Here is a 16,875-nt window from a genome sequence, read left to right on the forward strand (position 1 = left end):
TTTCAGTGGTCCTACACAAAATGTATGTTGCCAGGAATAAATCATTTTCACAACATTAAAAATGTTGGAAGACATATATTATTATTTTTAAAAGTCACTAATACGCTTTTCTTCTTGCCAGAATTCGACACAGACAAACTATTGCAACTGTGATGTGCAAGCAGTGTTTGGAGGTAGTACCTGGTTGACGCTTGCTGTTGTATGGGGCAATCAAGCTGTGCTAGCGCGTGGCGACCGGAAGTTGTGGCTGCGATAAGCGCTACTGTGGTCCAGCTGCGCCGGAGTGGCCGTGCGGTTCTAGGCGCTACAGTCTGGAACCGCGAGACCGCTACGATCGCAGGTTCGAATCCTACCTCTGGCATGGATGTGTGTGATGTCCTTAGGTTACTTAGGTTTAAGTAGTTCTAAGTTCTAGGGGACTGATGACCTCAGTAGTTAAGTCGCATAGTGCTCAGAGCCATTTGAACCACCTGAACAAAAACAAGTTAAATGAAAACATAATGATTCCATACCAAAAGAACAGGGAATACGGGTACCATTTGAAATTGTAACCTAATTATTTGTGTTGAAAAGAGGCTTCAGCGTAACGCCTCTCAACTCATGAGTTGTGATGTACACAGTGTTTCTGTATAAAAGAGGACTTGAGAGAACAAATGCGAAATTTAGCTCTCTGAGGTTCCAGTCGTGACTGTCACCACTTGCTACAAAATTTTGCGTCGTGATCCTTAGGTACCTGTAAACTGGTAAGGCGTCAATGAATAGCTGGAAGACAGGCGATATTAACTGTACCGCATATTTTGACGTGAGAGGTTCCATGCCCTCTTTTGCATGTCGCCTCTCATTCTCATCAATTTTATTAATGTTCTATGTCATTGCACGGTAGTAACAGAGCGAATAAGTTATTGTAATGAGAGTATTTGTACTGAGAGCTCAAAACACTTTTCACTTGATTCCTAAGCATGTTGGGTTACTTCCCTGTGTGGCCTGTGCGAGGCGAGCATCAGAGGACGCGGCACACCGCATTTCCGGTTGGGGGGCTGCACTTCCCCGAATTCTGAGGGGTTCGTACAATGGGCAAGCGCCTAGCGGAACGGCTGACGTCGGTCGAGTTTCGCCTCTTGTATGCAGGGCGAAATGACCTGCGAGACGTCTGAGTGTCGCCGCAGTTTATGCGTTTACTGTTCTGGCGCGTCCGGAATGAAGACTCCTGGCACCGACTGACTGCATTGTCCTCATGATTCTGAGAATACTTGTGGACTGTGCCCTGCTGGGTGCGACTGTCTGGCGCCGGATGGCCGGCGGTACTAGGTATCTTGTTTTCAAACGGCAGGTTCAGTGCATTCAGCTGAATAGCAGACGTATGATCGGTGAACTTAAACTGAGGCTAGTTGACGTCATAAAGCCGTGCTCGAAATTGGAGGGAACGGTCGCTATTGGTGCGAGTGTTGTTCTGTGTGTGGGAATTTTGGAATTAGAACTGAATGCTGCTTCGTGGTTCGCGGTTTTTCGAGGAGAGTAGGGAGTTGATCAATGTTGGCTTCACTCTTGCGTTGCGCTGGCACAGGGGATTGGATTCGAGATCTGATCTTCGTAGGAGTCGGACGGTCTTGCGACTAAGCCGCACTTTTTCGGCAGCACCTAGAATTCTCGGACAGCCTTCGAGGCCAGGGGTTGAAACAGAGTTGCTGCACAGCAGGAGTCGGCGCCTACATCATCAGAGAGCTGCCTATCGACGACCTGCTACAAATTTCAGGATTGGTAAAGTATTTGGAGGTTCCGGCATTGTAGGACCTATCAATTTTATACTCAAGTCCTCAGCAGCACGCGCGCTCGCTTTGCCACAAGTCCACCTTGCTAGTTTCTCCCTATGAGTTCTCACTACTAATCGCGATACTGCAATATAGTCGAGAGAGTAATATTTGATTGATTAGGACCTCCAGTCATTATCGTCAAGCTATTGCATCACAGAGAGTACGAGCCCTTGTTCTCGAGCCAATTCTTATTCGCATAATAGTTCAGAATACCCTATCCTTTAAGCTACTGTTTGGATCGATAATCATGTGCCTTTATGTTCTGACATATAATAAATCTCATTGTAATATTTAAGCCGCCTATCATTTCGTAGATATATATTCTAAATCCTCTTTCCTGTTTTTTATTATGATAAAATTCTCTTTTTTCTCTCTGAGTAGATTACGATTTTTATTAAATTATTGTGAGTGTGTACTCCTTATTTTACCAACTAGTAGGATCCACCATCATTTCCCTTCGTTGCCGTTTTGCGCATAATTAATTAGGTGGTAGGTAAGCAGGGGGTCGAGTGCATGTCTCGTTCTCATGCAAAATTCGTCTGAATTAAAGAGGTACAAACTCTTCTCCTCCCCGGCACCTCGCAGACGCTGCTCTAGGGTTACTATTCTGAACTTTTGAGTAGACCTCCAACTTTCAGGTTCTAAAAATCTTACATTAGGCACCTAAAATAGGTTCTACCACTTACAAAAGTAGGTTATAAAAATCAGAAAATATGTGACCAAAATCTGACATTTTATTATTGTCTATGTCCATAATTACAGTCACGGTAAATACCTAATCTCCAGATTTTCCGTTGAGAAACTGCATCTCTTGTCTGTTAACAGCATCTTATATGTCGAGAATGAGCGTTCCACGTCAACAGATGTCACCGGAGCATATTTAAATGACAGTATTAGGCGCAATGGGACCGCACACTCGTGTTCTTTTGATTTACCTGATATCAGCCACTGTGCAGAGGGTCGTCAGTCCTGGTTTTTTGTAGCACTGTCTTTAGTTTCTCACTAACTTTCACACCAACAGAACTTGGGATGAAGTTGATTTTTTCTGTGATCTCTTCTATCAAATCGCATTTGCGAGTAAGCTGGTTTCCCTGAACACTCTAGAGCTTTACTAATAGAGACCAAAAATGCACAATGAGATTTTATGTATGGAATGTCGTTGGAAATTGTTGGGTCCTTTAGAAGACCCTTAGCTGAAGTAATGCTCACAGCCCCTTCCCTCTAGCCACGTTACCCAGCGGGTAAGTATGGGTTCTGGGTGGAAGTGGTACGTTGGGAAGTTCCTCTCCAAATAACTGGATTCTTGTAGGTGCTTTAAGAAAAACCTTTTTGATGGTTGAAAGTAGCTTATTTGCACGTGGAAATTCGAGACGTATCGTCTCAGCTACAGGATTCATGGCATGGGCAAGACATGTGATACGGAGCAAGGCTTGGTAAAATACTTTCAACAATTTAGCAGCAGCAGTCATGCATGCGGCTGCATCTGTGTGGACTACAAGTACTTTATTTTCATCTAGACTGTTGGGGAAGGGTAATTTGAGGACTTTATTAAGAAAGTGAGCAACTGTTTCCTGGTTAGTCTTTTTTAGCTCCTTGCTGCAGATCAGATGAGGCACAGAGCGAGTTTCAGGTTATAACTTTCCAACAATCAAATTAGCCACATATCGACCTTGTCTGTCAGTTGTCTCATCGACAGAGATCCACATGCATGATTAACCTATATCTTCCCTTATCTTGCTCAATGTATTTTCATATAAAGTATCTAAATAGTTCTTTTTCAGTGCGGATTCTGATGGAATGCTGCGGTGACAGTATTTCTGTAGAAAACTTTTGAACAGGCTATTTTCAACTGTATTGAATGATATATTTGCTGCAACAATGGCTCGACACAGGTCAAGATGAAATTCGTTTTTGTATGTTGAATTTGATTTAGTTACAAACGTTTGTTTCAAGTTTGATTTATTTTTTTTAAATTTGGCTGGTGATTAATCCCTGCAATGCGACCTCTTTTCAGAACGTACCTAAAAGCAAAAAGAAATGAAAATACTTTGTGGAAGAATTTACGTGCGAGATCTGCTTAGCAAAATTAACCTACATTATGGATTTAGAAACAATACTTTTGGATTCGCAAGTTAACTCGGGAAAAACAGTGGGCGTAGCAGATAAAAGGTTAACATTTTACTTACGTCATCGTTGCACACATTGCAGTGAATAACTCTTCCGTCTGTGGAAAAATCAGGAAATTATTGTAACCAGTGACGAATCGGAGATGATTTGGAGCTGGTTACTTTCAGCATGGTTGACGTTCAACAAATACACTGTCGCTGTGAAATATTTCACCACATCCAAGCACCACGCTGACCGACTGAATGAAGACACTGTCTTCGCGCATGACGATTAAATCTATTACTTCTGAAATAAAATTACTTAAAAACAATCTTGATCGCAGCCGATGTTTCCTTCCAACCGATTTCGGTCTTTTAACTAAGGGCCATCATCAGAGTTTGCACGATCTGGATGACGGCGATGGCGCCTGACCCTCTGTTGGGGCCTCACTCATTTTGGCCTCTGTGTTATTAACTATATGCGCAATACATTAGTATCCACATATGCCGCTAAATACACCTACAGAAATATAGCATGGTAGGTAGAGGTACGACGTAATAAACACGGAGATGCGTGAAAAAAAATACAGCTTCCAGAATTACGTTTTAATACATTTATTATTAACTACTAAGACACTGCTACAGTCGATTCAACTTAAGAAAATCCCTGAAGCGTGACAGCGATTTCGCCAGCTTTCAACTGCCAAGTGCACATAGAGACGTTGCCGTAGAAACTTTTACAAACTCACGTTGTAGACACGCGAAGCAGCTACGCCCTGCATACGGAAACTGTTCCAAATTTCAAACATGTTTTCAAAATTTCGAGGAAATGAAAATATTTCGATTCAAACTAAAAACACAGTTCATTTTTATTTGCGTTTCTAATCGAAAATTGGGAAAATGAATACCAGGACAATGCCGATTTGTCAGTTCCACAATAAATCTTCGTTGGTCCATATATCCAGACATTTTGTCATTGTGTGTCAGAGACCGCCAATTGGGTAATCAAATACTGTCATGTTGTGCTCAAGTGTTCTAGTTGAAGATCATCTACGAGCCCTGCAACAAGTTTCGCTCCTGTGTAGGACTGTGCATTTCGCTACATTTTTATAGCTTTACAACTTCCCTACGAATGTCAGCATCCTCGGCAGTCTCTTGCGATCCCGTTCTGTCATTTACACACTGTGGTTAGTAACATGTCTAAGACATTTCCTTGCTGCAAATGCTTTCTCATTCGATGATCTTTCGCTTTTAAGAGCGAAGTATTGACCTATATTTGCTAGGGAATTTTCAGTCCAGTAAAAAAAACTGTTCCGGTCTTCAGTAAGGCTTCATAATTTGTCTTCTGGACGTCAAGGAACATGTCAATAGATCTGACACACGTGTTTATTGTGTCCTTGGTCTCATGGAAGAACAGGGCCTACGATACACGACTGTGTTTTTGAGTAATTCATGTTGACTCTCACAGTGAAATACTTCAGAAAGACATAACACACAAGGTAATGGAATGGAAATGTTTGAGATGGCTATACACATATAATACAATTATTATTCGATTAATTTAACGCACAGATTAAACTTACATATTTCTCACAAAAGAACAGACAAGAGAGTGAGTGAGCCAGCGGGCTCCAGAGACAAGAAGCGTGATTCTTCTTCCTTTTCTAGCCGCGCGTTGAATATACCTCCTTTTACCAATTTTACAGTAATTAAACACTACTGTGATTCCATAAAAATGTTTAGACTAACATGTTTTCTCCGTCAAGATGTAAGTTTCATGATTGTACACCTAAGATGCACCTTTCTTCTAGTACAAGACAATTTTCACTTATTTTGAAAGTTATACTTCATTATATGATTTGTTCTATTATCAGACTAAGTGATTACTCGTCGTTTTACAGTTTTTGTTCATATTCTGCATGTTGTTGGCAAAGAGGATTAATCAGCACGTACATAATTTGCTGACTAGTTCTGGTACACACATCATCATACCATATATATAATTCTGTGTGTTCAATGTTTGTTCTGTTGACTCGTTCCACATCACAAAGTTTATCGTCCCCGTTGAAAATATTTTCATCTGGGACATTATTATCGTATTAAGCGCATTTGCCAGATATTTACATGTTCCAGGCGAAAACAGACGGCCTATAGCTACGCGCAACTTTCCTATGACATGTCTTGAGAACATTTATTTACTTTATTTATTTATTTCATTAACAGTAGAGATTAACCCACCGCCTTGAAACGTAAGGTGGCTCGGATGCTTCCGAATCTAATAGCAAAGACTTGTCATTGTTATAGTCTTGTTGATATACAGTTGTTAATACTTTTTTTTAATAATTTAAAGAATATAATATATAAAGATGTCTCTGAGGTTACAGCGAAATGAATGCTTAGCAATTGTTAAAATGATTGCATAAAATCTGTTACTACCTAGTTGATGAGAATATAATTTATACACTGGAAATGTCAAACAAAAATTTTAAAAAATAAAATGTAACACAATGAGCGTGGTTGAGAATAATTTGTAATATGTAGAGGGAAGTGATATGCTGTATTTGGATCAGTAATACAGTCTAAGTAGCATGTTGGTTAGTAACGGCCTATTTCTATCTATTTCAGACAAGAAGGTCTCGATACAACCTCGAGCTATTCTCATCTCAAATGGTTTGTGCTGATGTATTTTTACACTGACTACACAGATTAAATGCTGATTGAGCACAGTGGTGTCCAGTACTCCTTCCCATTCGCTTGGAACGATTTGTTTCTGAAGTGATCTACGATAAGATGCTCTTCCGAATGCGAAAATATTTTGTTGAGCCCAACCTACATAGGCAGGAATGATCATCAAAATAAAATAAGAAAAATCAAAGCTCGAACAGAAAGGTTTAGATGTTCATTTTTCCCGCGCGCTGTTCGGGAGTGGAATGGTAGAGAGATAGTATGATTGTGGTTCGATGAACCCTCTGCCAAGCACTTAAATGTGAATTGCAGACTAATCATGTAAATGTAGATGTAGATAAAGTTATTTTGCACAATTAATAAGGAATCGAGCAAGAGGAAAGACTGCAGTAACAGTGAGTAACATTAATGTCCATACAGAATGAGTTAGTGTCTGTCTTCAAAGAATGAAGTGTCAGGGCGACACGATGACCGCCACGTAACTGCAGTGCGTCCTGTATTCCCAGGTGGGTGATTTAGAAGCTTTGCCTGAAGTCAAGGACACAGCAAGCGGTCGATTCGCTGAGCCCGGTTGTGCAGCGGGCGTTGTCGTCGATAGAATTCGGCCGCGTCCAGTATAAATACAGGGCCAGGACAGCTGCTCGGCATCACATCGCAGCCGCAACACGCCCCTACATCATGAAGGCTTTCGTAAGTACACACAACCACTCGGTAAATTCGGCTCAGCTTCAAACAGATGGTCGTTGTTGTTTTTCCTGAGAAGCCGTGGTCACGTTAGCTACCTTCAAGAAGATACACTTTTTTGTTATTGGATCACATAACTACATGCCGCTCTCATTTTCATAATATTCTCCTCTTTCGTATGTATGACACAACTGCTAACGAATATTTTTGCTCAGAAGTTCCAGGAGTTATGCGTCGTATCTGTCTTTGAGTTTGTTGGTAGTTGCAGAATAAAGCTGCTAAAATGTTCAACGATTATAATGCAAAATAACGTAAGTAAAGAAGTAAATCGTTTATGCCTAGACTTCTAACTGCGAGTACATAGAGTGTCTGAAATTTTATGACCATAGATAATGTTTGGTCCTTCAAAGAAACAGTCTCTAACAACCTACTTTCCACATAATCTGACGACCTGTATTACAAATTCGACAACACAAAACAATTACGGCGAAAGAAATCATCAGCTGTTGGCTAGACTGTAGGCAAATACATATCCAGTGCATCAATAGGAGACTGGTAGAACCCAACTTCGTACATCATAGATGGACAATCTTAAAAAATCAGATTCAGGGAAGTTGATAGAGAAATCTTAATGAAAGATCACGAACTCCTAACAAGGATTGTATGTGAAGCCTACAATAAGATTCACAGCCAGATCTTTCAAACAGATGAGAAACTTATAGGATATTCTTGTCATATGTAAACTGAAAAAACAGATCCAAAACGTCTGTCCTGCTTCCTGTGCATCAGTCTGGCATTCAGACGGAAGATGACAGACATAAGGCCAAAACATTTTATTAAACATTCAACAATTTCTTCACGAATGAGGATAACTAGGATACCAATGTTTCGCTGTCACTCGCATTCACAAATAAGAGATACTGAAGTACGTATAATGGAATAATTTTCTTCTTGTTGAATTTGCAGGTCTGCTCTTTCCTCGTCGTCCTGCTGGTGGCGGCCGTGTTCGCCCAGAAGGCCAAGGAGACCCTGAAGGGCGCCGAGGCCTACTACGCCTACGCCGCCCCCTACGCCTACAGCGCCTTCGGCTACCCCGCCGTCAGCGCCTACTCCGCCTTCCCCTATGCTGCCGCTGGCTACCCCTACTACTACCGATGAACACGAACACGTCGTTGGAGAAGTTATGGCTGTAATAGGGGACTTTACAAAAAATAAAATTTGTATATAGCAAAATTAAATCATATCTGTTTGCTTACACCAGCCTTGCGCCCTTACCACAAAGACTTTCAAGAGTCCATTATGATGAAACAAACAGAAGAGACAGAAATGCTTACATAGCAAATCTCACAAAGAAAAAGGTAATAGGTAATACAACGCAACAGCAACTGAATATGAACTGGAAGTATACAAAATTAAATTCTCTTCTATAATAAAATAACATGCAGAACTAAACCGTATCTAGAAAACCTATGCTTTGGCCAAGCAAATGTATCCATTATAATCATCACAGTGGGGATTGCTGTCGCTGTTTAACAATTCATGTAAACTGTACATGAGTTATATTTCAGTGTCATGCTGATATAACTTACTATGTCATTGTGTAATAAGTTGTTCTATAATTTCTATATATGGTTGGTTCCAGCCTCAGATCTTTATCTAAAAAAGTCGACTATGGAAATATGTAAAATTGACTCTACCCTATCGAGTTTGGGCTCGAATGAAACGTCTTGATATTCAGAATACCATGGTGAGGTCGGAATATGTAGGAAATGAAGGTCAGGAGACCACGCCACCTTACAAGATAAATGTTTGACAAATATTTGCTAGCGAAATTTATATTAATATATTTTAGTACAGGGTAACGTGTATTGTATCTATCAACTTCTAATGATGTGTGCAAGTTACCATAACAGTAAAACTAAGTGTCAATGTTTTGCTTGATACGAGTCACAAGTTGTACATAATTTTAACAATCACTTTTTAAATGTAGCAGCAAAAATAGGATCCAATGGTTCTGTTGAAGAAGCAAGAGAATATCTTAAAAATGTCATTCCATGTGACTTAAAGCAAGACGTAGCATAAACTTCCTTCACTGAAATTAATAGAATTATAAAAATTCTAAAAATCTAAAGCTTGTATGGTGTCGATGGACATCAAATAGAATTTTGCAACTTTGTTCCAGCTTAGTAAATAATATCTTTAGTGATATAGGCAATTAATTACTAGCAATAGGAATTTTGTCAGATAGGATAAAATATGTAATTGTTAGGAAGGAGACAAGACAGACTTAAACAATTGTCGTTTAGTTTCCTTGCTGATGGCTTTTCCCATTGTTTTTAAAATAGTCATGTACTAAAGAGTAGTCTCACACTTTACTAAAAACATTTTACTTTTCAAGTCACAGTTTGGATTCCAGGGGAGCTGCTCAACTGAGAATGCTATTTATACATTCACTTATCAAAATGTAGCACAAGCCTTAAATAATAAAGTATATCCAGGTGGCACTTTTTTGTCACCTGTTTAGAGTATCTGACTGTGTAATACACGTGACTCTCTTGGAAAAACTCAAGTTTCATGGAACTGATGATGGCATTACACACAGCTGGTTTAAATCATACTTAACAAAAAGAATGCAAAAGGTTGTGCTGCATAATTCAAACAAAGGAAGGTGATGGTAAACCTTTAGGGATGTGAGGTAGTGGTCCAAGAAACTCCTCTGTCACTGACGTTTCGTCCAGGACTGCGCTGGCTATCTTCAGAGGCGCTCCTCCGCTGAGTCTTGTCGACTGACTGCTCGGACGTCCAAGAAAGAAATATATACTGTAGGAAAGGGGGCGTAGTCGATGTGAAAGAGGTAAAGAAAATTTTGCGACCATCACAGCGCACTTATTCGATTATGACATTCGTCACAAATAATCCGTCACAATTTGAGATTTTTAATCTAAATTAAAATCATTTCTCCTGAACAACTCCTATTCCATTGATCAATTCCCAGTTAAAAGCTGGTAGCCAGTAAAAAAAATAAATAAAAAATAAAATAAAAAATTGCGTAGTGCGAGCAGGACTGATACACTGAGGGTTCTGTAAAGACTTGTATATAACTAACCATCAGTTAATTATACACTCTTTGCCTGTTATCAATGCTGGTAAAATATTGGTTCCTGGGATTCCAAGACCTCCACACTAGCCCAAACATACAAAAAGAAACAAGTGAGAGATTTCAGTTTATGCATGTAGAGGGGGAGACTTAGTAAAATATTTTTATTTACTTACTTAAGTATGACTACAACTTACCTTTAATGTTTGCTTTGAGTAATGTTCGTCTATTACGCTTTTGACAGATCAGGTATGCAATGTATGTTCATATGGCGAAAGACATTTTTGTGTGATATAACTACAGTTTAACAAGTTCCAGATTTTTTACTTTACATGTACTGTGGAACCTTACTTCTTGCCGACTCTCATGATCCTAGGTCAATGGGAAGTACCCTATAGGCTTTGATCAGTGAGTTTGCGAATATCACAATATGTAATATAAATCATCGTATCTTCTGACTGTGTTGATTTAGAAGCTTCCAATTTTTACATGGTCAAGAGACCATAGCCCTTAGTGTGTGACACAGATTTGAATTTGATACATCAAACTGTTCCAGAGGTAAAGTGCCTTAACAGATGGACAAACAAGAGATTGATAAAAGTGACAAAAATGTTTTTCGTCTTATATAATTGCAAACTAACAATTTTCGGAATATTTTCGTTTACTTATACTATGAAACATTGCTTATTGCCAATTTTCATGATTCTAGATCAGGAGGAGGCACCCTGTATGTTCTGCTGAGTGAGTTTTCGATTATCAAAATATGTGACATAAATGGCCTTGTCTCTTTACTGAAGTGACTTATAAGCTTAAACTATTTAAACATCCAAGGAACTACAGAGCATAATACGTGACATAAATATGAACTTGATACATCTACCTGTTCCTGAGAAAAAAGGACTGTCAACAAAACAATCCTATAAGGGTTCTGTTCTTGCACACTGAGGCACAGAACCCTAAAAACAGAAAACCTTGTTTTTTAGGTATGGTTGCATAAGTACGACTAAACTAATAATGTGATAATCAATGTTAACACCAATCATGTATATGTGTCCTGCAAGGTTACTAGTTCCACGTTGTTTCGATAAAGGAATTGTACAAATGGCCCATGGAACATGGAACTAACTAACAGAAACACAGTAAATGCTAGTAGTAATTTAATAATTTAGAACTAATTATGAAATTTAAAAACATAAATTGACAGTTACTACAGCATGTAATATATATTTGCAGACCTCACTACACCTTGGAAATAACTTCTTCCAAATGTCTCCCATTTGCTGGATGCACTCGTGAAGACATCGCTGGATAGCTTTCGTAAAAGTCCTCCACATATCCTGCAAAACTGCACTTATTTCAAGTCGAATGGCAGTCTTAAATTCAACGACTTTCTGGCAACTGATTGGCAAAGACCCTTTCTTTGAGGTATTCCCAAGGGAAGAAATCTGGAGCTGTTAAATGAGGAATCTGACGGCTATGTCAAATTGCCAAGGTGGGATATCAAACAGCGTGGAAAAGTGTGCCAGAGTATAACTACGCTGTAATTTGCTGTGTGAACCGTTGTGGCATCCTGCTTCAAGTAAACTTTACACAGCAGTCCTCTTGGCTGCAATTCCAGAATGAGGAAATTAACGTTTGCAACATGCCTGGCGCCAACCTGAAAACCATAGGGACCCGAACTGGATGTATTTCTTTCTAACATATCAAGTCATGAAACAGTTTCCTTCATCAGACATCACCAAATGAAATAATCTAAAACCACTATATATATATATATATATATATATATATATATATATATATATATATATATATATAATGCCTTTATGCTATAAGTAAAGCACATGTAAGGACTAGACGAATGGGGGATTGAACAACATTCGTTATGGACTACAAGACTGAACAGCATTTATTGATAACAAAAGTGAACCTTAAAACAAACTCAGATGAGAGGCAACACAATAATTTTCTTTACGATTACAGGAACATCCTGTTAAACTTGAAACTCAATGGTGAATATGTAAGCATCAGAAACGAATTTCTTGCTTAAGACTGTATTGATTCTGTTACTCATTGTTTTCCAATTTCTGCCAAGACACGCTCTGCATATCCGACGGCCCAGCACAGCGACAAATTCGGGACTGCCTGGGACGGCCCACACAATACAGGCCAGGTATCAGAGACCGTGCGGTATTCAAAAAATTTAAAAACCTCTCTCACACCGGCCTGATTTAGCTTCACTGATCAGGATAGTAAAAACACGCGTATGTTAATGGAATTTTCATTCACAAAGCAGGCTTATCACATTCACGCAGTTCAATACTGTTATATCCCGATTAAATTGAGCTTAACTTAAATTCCATAAGGCAGTGAAGCATTTTCGAAGTCTCGGTGCGACGAAAATTGTCAGTCGATCTCCTGAAAACATTTGTAATAATTATTAACTTTCGGTGATCACATGGGGAAGACCGGAGATCTGCCGGTAAGACCGTGTTAGCCTATTTATTTGAAGTAACTGGATATCTTGAGCATACAAAACGGCAGGTTCGTCCAGTGTAAATCAGACGTTCCCCACTGATCCCGTGCAACACAGCGTAGTAAGCAGACACTGTCAATAATAAACAGTTAAATAATACGCGAACACACTTACTTTAGTTTAGTTCATGTATTAAATTCCTTCTCATACAGAATCTCATCAAGATGGCAACTAGCTCAACAATACATACATATACATCCTCCTCCATTCACGACTAATCGGCAAGATCTCCCTCATTCTTTTCATAAGAGAAAACAGATAGCAGAGAAGCTATTCCCATGGAGTAAATGGACGCTCCAAGGAATAATTGGGCTTGAAACAACTTTGCATTGATAATCGTCGTATATTAAAGTTTAGGAATCGGTAAGATAAGAAGAGATATTTCGAGATATGTACTGAGTTATATAATTTATAAAATTTCTGAAAATATCGCGGAGAGACCGCTGCAAGAGACATTACAACCGGACACAGCCGACCGCTTGCTTTCCACACTACTTCATTCCTGCTCGCCAGTTCAACCCCACCCCCTCTCTCCAAAGGTCAAAATGGTTCAAATGGCCCTGAACACAATGGGATTGAACTGCTGAGGTCATCAGTCCCCTAGAACTTAGAACTACTTAAACCTTACTAACCTAAGGACATCACACACATCCATGCCCGAGGCAGGATTCGAACCTGCGACTGTAGCGATCGCGCGGTTCCAGACTAAAACGCCTAGAACCGCTCGGCCACTTCGGCTGGCGCCAAAGGTCAGCTCACTTGCAAGATCGATGCGATCTTTCGACTCGCGGCATGGGCCATATACATCAGGACGTTTAATTTTGTTGAATCCTCTCTAATCTAACTATTAGCGTGATTGATTTCGGTGTGTTCTCACGTCCGAGCGTCATAAATCTAGCCAAATACTGCACCATCTATGATGAAAAAATTCAGGTAAGACTAGATATTTTTGGCAAAGAATCCATATCTGTAATAAAAACGAGGTTCCCATTCTGGAATATGAGACGGTGGCTAGGTTAGAGGGTGGCGAATTTTAGCTCAGATAAGTGTCCCTCTTGAAAATATTAACTTTTCATCAGAATCTTTATGTATGAAGTTCCCAGATACTGAGTTGTTACAAGTTAAAACAAACAACCTGTATACATAGGTAAATACACTACTGGCCATTAAAATTGCTACACCACGAAGATGACGTGCTACAAACACGAAACTTAACCGACAGGAAGAAGATCCTGTGATATGCACATGATTAGCTTTTCAGAGCATTCACACAAGGTTGGCGCCGGTGGCGACACCTACAACGTGCTGACATGAGGAAATTTTCCAACCGATTTCTCATACACAAACAGCAGTTGACCGGCGTTGCCTGGTGAAACGTTATTGTGGTGCCCCGTGTAAGGAGGAGAAATGCGTACCATCATGTTTCTGACTTTGATAAAGGTCGGATTGTAGTCCATCGCGATTGCGGCTTATCGTATCGCGACATTGCTTCTCGCGTTGGTCGAGATCCAATGACTGTTAGCAGAATATGGAATCGGTGGGTTCAGGAGGAACGCCGTGCTGGATCCCAACGGCCTCGTATCACTAGCAATCGAGATGGCAGGCATCTTATCCGCATAGCTGTAACGGATCCCTGAGTCAACAGATGAGGACGTTTGCAAGACAACAACCATCTGCACGAACAGTTCGACGATGTTTGCAGCAGCATGGACTATCAGCTCGGAGACCATGGCTGCGGTTACCCTTGACGCTGCATCACAGACAGGAGCGCCTGCGATGGTGTACTCAACGACGAAACTGGGTGCACGAATGGCATAACGTCATTTTTTCGGATGAATCCAGGTTCTGTTTACAGCATCATGATTATCGCATCCGTGTTTGGCGACATCATAGTGAACGCACTTTGGAAGCGTGTATTCGTCATCGCCATACTGGCGTATCACCCAGCGTGATGGTATGGGGTGCCATTGGCTACAATCTCGGTCACCTCTTGTTCGCATTGGCGGCACTTTGAACAGTGGACGTTACATTTCAGATGTGTTACGTCCCGTGGCTCTACCCTTCATTCGATCCTTGCGAAACCCTACATTTCAGCAGGATAATACACGACCTCATGTTTCAGGTTCTGTACGGGCCTTTCTGGCTACAGAAAATGGTCGACTGCTGCCCTGGCCAGCACATTCTCCAGATCTCTCACCAATTGAAAACGTCTGGTCAATGGTGGCCCGTCACAGTACACCAGTCACTACTCTTGATGAAGCGTGGTATCATGTTGAAGTTGCATGGGCAGCTGTACCTTTACACGCCATCCAAGCTCTGTTTGACTCAATGCCCAGGCGTATCAAGGCCGTTATTACGGCCAGAGGTGGTTGTTCTGGGTACTGATTTCTCAGGATCTATGAACCCAAATTGTGTGAAAACGTAATCACATGTCAGTTCTAGTATAATGTTATATCCTAGCCAGTAATGCCAACCGAGCCCGCTGCCAAAAGGGTGGTAGCATCAAAGTCTGGACGCCGTCCGCATAAGCAGCGCCAGTGATACAGGAAATCGCCACAAGTCTGCGCGCGCCACCGCTGGCTTCTGGCTTCTTAACCGCTGGAGTCGCGAGCGCTAGGACAGTTCTGTATTCGCCGCTCAGTTGTATACTCGCCACCGATTTGTGTACTTGCTAGTCAGTTGTGTGTTCATCGCAGCAGAGTTGTTGTTTGTCGTCAGCCGACGCTGACCCAGCCGCTCCGACTCGAACTAGACAGATTTCTGTAGACACGGAGTTCACTACTGTGTTTCTGTATCTTCGTTAATAAAGATAAGTACCGACTTTTATTTAATCAGAGTGTTTGGGTTTTCATCTTTCTGTTCACTGTTCCAGCGGACCGGTCGGCCCCCTATTAAAAGTGTGGCGGTGACTTCGTAAGCCGTTTCTACAGCGAAGTGTTTGTCGCTACGAACGCCGCCACAAAATATAATACACTCCTGGAAATTGAAATAAGAACACCGTGAATTCATTGTCCCAGGAAGGGGAAACTTTATTGACACATTCCTGCGGTCAGATACGTCACATGATCACACTGACAGAACCACAGGCACATAGACACAGGCAACAGAGCATGCACAATGTCGGCACTAGTACAGTGTATATCCACCTTTCGCAGCAATGCAGGCTGCTATTCTCCCATGGAGACGATCGTAGAGATGCTGGATGTAGTCCTGTGGAACGGCTTGCCATGCCATTTCCACCTGGCGCCTCAGTTGGACCAGCGTTCGTGCTGGACGTGCAGACCGCGTGAGACGACGCTTCATCCAGTCCCAAACATGCTCAATGGGGGACAGATCCGGAGATCTTGCTGGCCAGGGTAGTTCACTTACACCTTCTAGAGCACGTTGGGTGGCACGGGATACATGCGGACGTGCATTGTCCTATTGGAACAGCAAGTTCCCTTGCCGGTCTAGGAATGGTAGAACGATGGGTTCGATGACGGTTTGGATGTACCGTGCACTATTCAGTGTCCCCTCGACGATCACCAGTGGTGTACGGCCAGTGTAGGAGATCGCTCCCCACACCATGATGCCGGGTGTTGGCCCTGTGTGCCTCGGTCGTATGCAGTCCTGATTGTGGCGCTCACCTGCACGGCGCCAAACACGCATACGACCATCATTGGCACCAAGGCAGAAGCGGCTCTCATCGCTGAAGACGACACGTCTCCATTCGTCCCTCCATTCACGCCTGTCGCGACACCACTGGAGGCGGGCTGCACGATGTTGGGGCGTGAGCGGAAGACGGCCTAACGGTGTGCGGGACCGTAGCCCAGCTTCATGGAGACGGTTGCGAATGGTCCTCGCCGATACCCCAGGAGCAACAGTGTCCCTAATTTGCTGGGAAGTGGCGGTGCGGTCCCCTACGGCACTGCGTAGGATCCTACGGTCTTGGCGTGCATCCGTGCGTCGCTGCGGTCC

At 41.6% G+C, this 16,875-nt stretch overlaps 1 protein-coding gene and 1 long non-coding RNA gene across 2 annotated transcripts in view; both read left to right on the forward strand.

Moving 5' to 3' along the window:
• The window catches only part of LOC126176921 (uncharacterized), a 32,233-nt gene extending 23,710 nt beyond the window's left edge, over positions 1-8,523 (forward strand). Inside the window, exon 2 of the long non-coding RNA XR_007535709.1 lies at positions 8,252-8,523. This is a non-coding gene — a long non-coding RNA (uncharacterized LOC126176921). The remainder of the gene's footprint in view (positions 1-8,251) is intronic.
• LOC126176897 (uncharacterized) overlaps positions 1-16,875 on the forward strand; it is a 173,231-nt gene that overhangs the window by 23,957 nt on the left and 132,399 nt on the right. The window lies entirely within an intron of this gene.

Source organism: Schistocerca cancellata, chromosome 3 (genome assembly GCF_023864275.1).
Source record: "Schistocerca cancellata isolate TAMUIC-IGC-003103 chromosome 3, iqSchCanc2.1, whole genome shotgun sequence".
NCBI classification, from domain to species: domain Eukaryota; kingdom Metazoa; phylum Arthropoda; class Insecta; order Orthoptera; family Acrididae; genus Schistocerca; species Schistocerca cancellata.